We start from the raw sequence: 7,560 nt of genomic DNA on the forward strand, positions 1-7,560 counted from the left end.
CTTACTTGATAAATGAGGCCTAATGTACAAGATAGCCTGTTTACCTTTCCCTGTTATCCAGAACACACATGAAAGAATCATGTCCTGGGGAAATAGCTAGAGAAGGAGATTTGAATGAGGATCACATCTATCATCACTGTATACAAATAACTCAGAGCACAGATCCTACTGAGAGTTGATTCTTTGTAGGCAAATGTAGCATTCTTATAAATTCATTATCACAGAGGTAGTTATAACTTGTTAAACTCTCATGAGCACAATACTAAATAAGAAAAATACAAAATGAGAAGCATTAGCTTAACCTTGGTCCATAAGAGATTACAATGCAGGTCTTTCTAAACAACAACATGAGATTAATGTGGTATTGGGGGGGGGCTTTAATGACAAATTCAGAATGAGTATAAGCCATGAAATCAATGGTATGGTAACTGGGTACGGTAAGTTGAAAAAATTCAGTGAACTGACATAGTCCATTCCTTGAAGTGCTAAATAACAGTGATTAAAAGTAGATTTCAGGAAAAAGAAAAATTGTTCTACCATTTCAAAATCAGTCAAGATGTATGTAATTTTGCACAGTAGAGTTTTCACCTGAATTAAATTAATAAGAAAGCTTTGGAGAGATGCATGACCAGTGCATTCAGTGAGAAACAACACACTTGCTCTCCTCACTCTCCAAAATCGGATCTTTATCCCTCCAGCACCCAAACGCGCTGTGGTGCTGTTCCTTCCATGGACTTCCCTCTGAACTGAGTGAGCACACAATTGAATTAGATCTCACCATTAGAGAAATTGGTCCCTAGAGAGCAGCTCTAAAATCATCCAAGCAGAAAAGTGAGAAAGCACGTTTTATGGTTTGCTGAACGATTCTGAGGCTGCATATAAACCAAGAGCTGAGCCTGCCGAGCACGGAGCCCCATCTATGAATTCCACATTAGATCAAGGAGTGATAAATGCTCAGATAAACATTTTTATTTTATGCCTCAACAATATATCCTTTCTTCCTCTTATCAGACTCTGTTGACCCAACTTACACAGTGAAAACACAAATTCAGAGAATAATTGTTTACCTTTGCTCACTCAGGCAGGAATGTGCAAAGATTCCACCCATTTGTCATCCGGGTTACCTTTTATCCCTTACCTATTCATCTTGATTTTTCTCTCTCTCGCTATTGATTTTATGAAAGAGATCTTTTTTTAATTTGTTCTTCATAAATGATATTGACATAACTGTGCTGTGCCATTTTGCCTTACATATTGTACTGTAAACATGTTGTGTGAGATAGTTCATTTTCTCCATGGAAAAAAGGCTAAATAGGGGCTAGAAGAGCAACACAGGGATCAGAAAAGAATCCTCTCTCCTTGGCAGTCTTCTCAAACATCAGGGACATTTGTATAGAATCATGTCCAATCTCCTTGCTTCTCTTTCTACATTTGTAAGCAAGAAACTCAGGAGTGATTAGTATTGGACAAACAGATGAGGCTACATTTCTAATGCATTTTGTGATCATTAAATAAAAAGTTCTATATAGAAATCAGAAATAATAGCATTACTATTAGATTTGTGAATGCCTTCACTGCAGATGTATTTCTCCACAGTGTTCATAAAAATAAGAAATGAATTATTTGGAAGATATATGCATATCATTTTAAAGGCAAATTTTTATTTGATACCAAGCATTGTCATGAGTTGCCAACCAAATTATAATTACTGCTACTTGGAAGACATTTTTAAATGTATCTAGTTGTAAAATCAATTTAATAAGAAACAAACAAAATAAAATTAATGTATAGTTGGAGAGGGAGTCCCAATACTTTATTATGAAATTAAGAATTATATATCTGTATTTAAAGGGTTCCAAAAAATACCTCACATTTATGGTTTTCAATGTCAGCAATTTGTATGGAGAGAAAACTTGGCCTGGAATATTACATTTTCTTGAAAATATTAAAATCATGCCTCCAATTTTAAGTATACATTTTGTATTGTTTTTACTTTTTATTTTCTTATAAAAGATAGAATGAGAACAGTATCTCATCACTGGTGAACTTCATTCTCTGCTAACTCAAACTCTCCCTAATTTTCAGGGAGAATGCAAACATTGGCCTTTAGAAAATAGTTTCCTTTTCTCTTTTAGACTCTGCAGAAGTACAGTCTAATTAACAATATATATTTTCCCCTTTAGCTTCTGTTTGAGTCTCTAGGCCTGAAACAAGCTAACAGAGGACATTGCATAAAGAAAGTTGAAAGTACTTAGATGTAGATTAAAGTGCCCAAATTGCCATGTCAGAGGTAACCATGTCCAACCCTACCTTGAGGTTTGGACCCAAACTTTGCCCTCAGAGAAGCCAAAAGAAAAGGTAACATATTTTTTAAAAGAAGAAGACAGACAGACATGTAATTTTTTCAATCTCATTTTCTCATTTAAAGTTTACCTTTCAAAGCTTCTCAAATGTTTGTACTTCAGTCTGTGACTATATTTACTATTTATTTATCATCCATAATTGGCCAGCTAGAAACAGAACCCTTTCCCAAAACACCAGATACATGATTTAGGGGTGGTGGGACCTGGGGATAAATATTTCTGGAGGCAGATGTAGTTCAGGAAATCCTCAAGTTCCTCAAACCCAGCTTATGCCATTTCAACACAATTTTTTATTCCTACAGATAGGAAAAATTATGAGTTTTCTCTTAGGCCACAAAGAATTCCACATTATTAGAAGTTGGTTTTTTTTTTTAGAAATTTTGTTCAGAATTGTTTTACTGTTATTAACTAATACTATCATTATTGAACACTCACCAGCACTAGATATTCAATCAGGATTCCTAATTTCTATTTTAAGCATGCTGAGAATACAAAAGTTATTTCAAAACTCTGTAATATTCTTCTAAGCAATCCTAATACCTTACTATTCAATTATTAGTTTTAGAAAAAAATCAAAGTAGGTTTGACTTAAATAATGTTTACAGTTGGTCAAGGACTTTTAGAGGGTACCATTTACCTCTGAGAAGATATGTGTGGCTCTTTGCCCAAATTGCCCTCTTTGGGGAGGGCTAATTTGTTCCCCACAACCATCACCAAAAAAAAAAGGTCTATGTTGAGATGCAAACCCCTAGTACCTCAGAATGTTCTGTATTTGGAAATGGGCCCTTTAAAGAGGTAATTAAAGTCAAACAGGGTCATTGGGGTAGGCCCTAATCCAATATGACCACGGCCCTCATAAGAAGAGATTAGCACATAGACATTGACAGAAGGAAGAGCATATGAAGACACAGGAAGAATATCATCTGCAAGCCCAGGAGGAAGACCTCAGAATGAAACCAAATTTGTTGACACCTTGATCTAGGACTTGCAGCCTCCAAAACTGTGAGGAAATAAATGTCTTTGTTTAAGCCACCCAGTCTGTGGTACTTTGTTATGGCAGCCTTTGGTATACATACACCTTCCTCAGTGACCTTGAAGAGTTATCCAATTTTTCAACAAAGGGTCAGTTTGGCACCCTAAGCAAAATCTACTTAATATTCTACAATTGTGCACAATCGCAGCTCAGAACTGCTGCCACTGTTCCATCAGAAACATAGGGATCTGACCATTCCACCCATATCTGTCCTATGCTTAACATCATCTCAAAATGCAAGTGCCTATGGCCATGTTACCCTCTCCAGTAGAAACAATTTATTGTCGTTCATCTCTGTACTTCCAGGTAATGGAGAAGACACCAGGTGGGAGGAAAGAAAGATTCTTAACTCTCCTCTCTCTTCCTTAAAATATCAAAGTTTTAGCTTTTAGTCATTTCTTTTTCTTCCTTATTTTTAAATTTTTAAAAATTTCTTTGTTTTTCTTCTTTGGGAACAGGGATTGTTGTTTCTCAAAGATTTTTCTTTTGTATTAATATGGATCCTCTTAAATTCCCAATGAGTTCATGCATTTTCTAATAAATGGGGTAGAAACTAATCTGTTTCCTGTTTGCTACTCTTTAGTCTCCTACATGACTTGCATGAGTATATATTTATCTAAAACTAAGAACAGCTCATTGTGAGGGAATCAAATTTGTTTGATTTCATTCTTTATCTGGAGTTTCTCTTTAAGTATCCATGGTTTACTGGCAACTTTGCATTCTTTTCATTCAGGCCCAAATTTCACTTTCTTGGACATTAATGGTCCTTTTTATAATTGTTTTTAAATAAAACTTTCTGCAAAAGACCAAATTAAAACCAGCTAAGCAGCTAGGTACCACACTGGGGAAGGCCTCCCAGTGAGATGGCAGAGAGCCATGTCTACTTAAGGAAGACTGAGATAACTAGGCCTGGAACCCATCACTCCTGGACTCAAAAGTGGCTGTTCAACACAAGAAGTGGTACCTAAGGCCACATTTACAGAAGAGGCCAATTACTGTAAAGCATGTTTAGTTTCCCTGAACACCTAGAAATTTGAATGTGAACTAATTTAAAGCTATTAGCATATCATAGTCTCTTCAGTGTTTCAAACAGTGATAATATCTCAGTTGGAGTGGGAATTTGACTGAGGAATTATCTCTCCCTCAATTAGCATACTTGTGTGAATATTCTGATCAAGCAAAGCATTTTAAATCTGACCATAAATTTCTTTCACCCTTGGCTCACTAGAGCAGTGGTTAAGTTGGCATAGTGTTTTGTCCCTTTGTTAACCTCCTATGAAGTATAAACGTAAAAGTTTGGCTTTACTCATCAGTTTCCTTGGTGAAAGAGATGGACCCAAACATAGTGTTGAAATACAAATTTGTGTCCATTTTGTGAAACAGAGATTGAGAATTGAGAGAAGCTAAATTCTATAGGGCTCTCAATTCTCAACCTCTGCTTTCACCACTTCTAGTCACTACCATTAGCCAAAATGGCCAGGACCACAGAACATCATCCTTGCCTTTTATGACAGGGCAGGATTCCCAGAATCATGCAATCCCCTAACCAAATACAGAAGCTTCTAGAAGTCATTTCAATCAGTTAGAAAATAGAATCTTCCTCATAAGTCTGAGGACGAATCCAAACAATGGCATATTAAAGTAGCATTTCTCATTCCATAGGATGAATTCACTGCCGTCTACAAAGTATTTTATGTGGTACAAACAAGAACTTTTCTATTTAAATAAAATATTAGTTATATGTTCATTAGAAAATTATAATTGTCATATAAAATCCATAATTTCATGGAACTTTTCTTTTGTATTTATTTATATTATACTTAAGGCTTTTTAAAGTTAATTTAAAGGAAGATATTATGATGGCAAAAAAAAGTATGATGGCAAACATAAGTATGGTGGTAAGCAGATAGGGCAAACATTGTGGAAGTAATTAGCAAATGATGAACACTTGGGATAGGCAATACCAGAATTCCTTTCTTTAAAAAAAAAAGATTTATTTATTTGAGAGACAGAGCACATACAGAGGGAAAGGGAGAGGGAGAAGCAGACTACCTGCATAGCAGGGAGCCTGACATAGGGCTCCATCCCAGGACCCAGAGATCATGATCTGACCCCAAGGCAGATGCTTAACCCCTGAGCTACCTAGATGCCCCTAGAATTCCTTTCTATGACTTTAGGCAATTATTTTTCCTGGTCCTAAACAGGATAAACAAAAATAAATTATACCTAGACACATAATGGATATGCTGGAATACAATAAAGACAAAGATAATATTTTTACAATAAATAGATAATATAGAAAGCAAAGGCACCCCTAGGGGACTTCTAAATAAAAATAGAAGGGTGAAGGTGGGGTTGGTGGTCAGGGGGAGTGGGATACAAAGTGTTAAAAGAAAATAACTGTCAACTAACTGTCATATGACCAAACTACTCTTGAAGAAGGAGAACAAAATAAAGACATTTTCAAGCTACAAAATTCAGCATACACCCATTAGCAGATCCCTACCAAAAAAAAAAAAATCTTTAGAAGATGCACTTCAGGGGAGTGAACTTAGAATGGAAAAGTGAATGAAGAGGAAAGAGGGATATGCAACAAGGAATAGTGTGCAAAGAACTGGAAGCATGAGGTAAATCCAAGTATCAGCTTTATCAAGTAATCAAAATGACTAATTTTGAGTTTTTCTAAATGACATGAAACAGCTATGAGACAACAACATGCAAACTATTATAGAAGTCACAAGATTTACTGAATTCTAAGATCCTCATATGATTTGGGAGAAAAGCAAGACATTGACTAATATTTGGCATTACTAAGTCAAAAACATTCTAAAGATAAGAGTAACCATTAAGGAATTGAAAAGGCAACAAATAACCCTCCAACAAGGAAGGGGCATAGGTGCAGTGGGGAGACAATAAAGAAAATAGAGAGAATAGAGAAGGAGCTAAAGGAAATAAAAGGGAAGCCATTAACAGAACCAAAGCAGAATCTAAACCAAATCTTGACATTATGGAAGAGCTACATCCAAAAGCAGATTGCTTATTTCAAAATGCAAATGCTTCTCTGTTCACACACAGCACATCCTGTTGCTGTCATTATTATCACAACCACTTTTTGCTGCAAAGATTGCCAGATTTAAGCTGCCAGCGTCTAATTAGGAAGCCCCCTCCATCCACAAGTACAGTTATGAGGCTCACCCACCACAGGTCCTTATTATCCCAGTTGGTGCTCAGTTTCAGAAAGCATTGGTTTGGAAGAGCATAACAAAAAGCATCCCCAAAAAAGGAGTTCACATTCATAAGTACAAATGGATATACTCCAAAATCCTAGAGCTTGTTACACTCTTTTTTATCTTGATCCTGAGTATGTAACTGTACAGACCCCTGAAGTCAGATCCTCTTCCCAGTATAATTTAGCTAAGGATTCTGTTACATCCATCTGCAGAAGGAATTTAATTTTTTTCAGAATGGAAAGTGATAGTGCTCACCCGAAACTGAAATTGAAGGTTGGAACCTCCCTGTTTCTAAGCATCAGTAGGCATATAAAAAGAATACGATTTATGTCCCTGAACCTAAAATATTCTGAAGCAATTATTTACTTAATATTTTGTTAAATTACCTAGGATTGCAGTTTTGATTAGGAAAGCAAAAGAGAAGTCTGCAGGTGGCCTGTAAAGCTAATTTTGAAGATAGCTCTGCTAAGCTCATGCAGTGGTCTTGGAGAATATTAACATAGTGTTACAAACCACAGTGCCCTCAGGGTGTTCACCTGCCACAGAATTTAATTTATTTTATATCTCATCTAATAGACCGAGTCTCATCCATTAAGTAAATATAATGTGGAAATATTGTCTTGTTTCTCTAAAGAGGAAACCAGTGAAGACAGGAGATTTGTTCTGCAGAATCTTTTGCTATTCTAATTGGATTCAAATTCAGGCTGTGTTGTGACCTATCCCTTGTTAAAGTGCAGTGCATAGGGATCCTGCCCGCATGGTGCAGGGTCATGTGTGCTGCTTTAGCACATGGAGGATAAAGAAGAGCAAAAATCAAATCAAACAGACAATTTCTGTGGTGATGAATTTATCAGTAGAACTTGGGATGTCATCATACAGTCACCTGACATTCATAGACCAGCAATATTTCTAATCTAAGTACTCTGCTTAGGTG

The sequence above is a fragment of the Vulpes lagopus genome, chromosome 1 (assembly GCF_018345385.1).
Source record: "Vulpes lagopus strain Blue_001 chromosome 1, ASM1834538v1, whole genome shotgun sequence".
NCBI lineage: Eukaryota > Metazoa > Chordata > Mammalia > Carnivora > Canidae > Vulpes > Vulpes lagopus.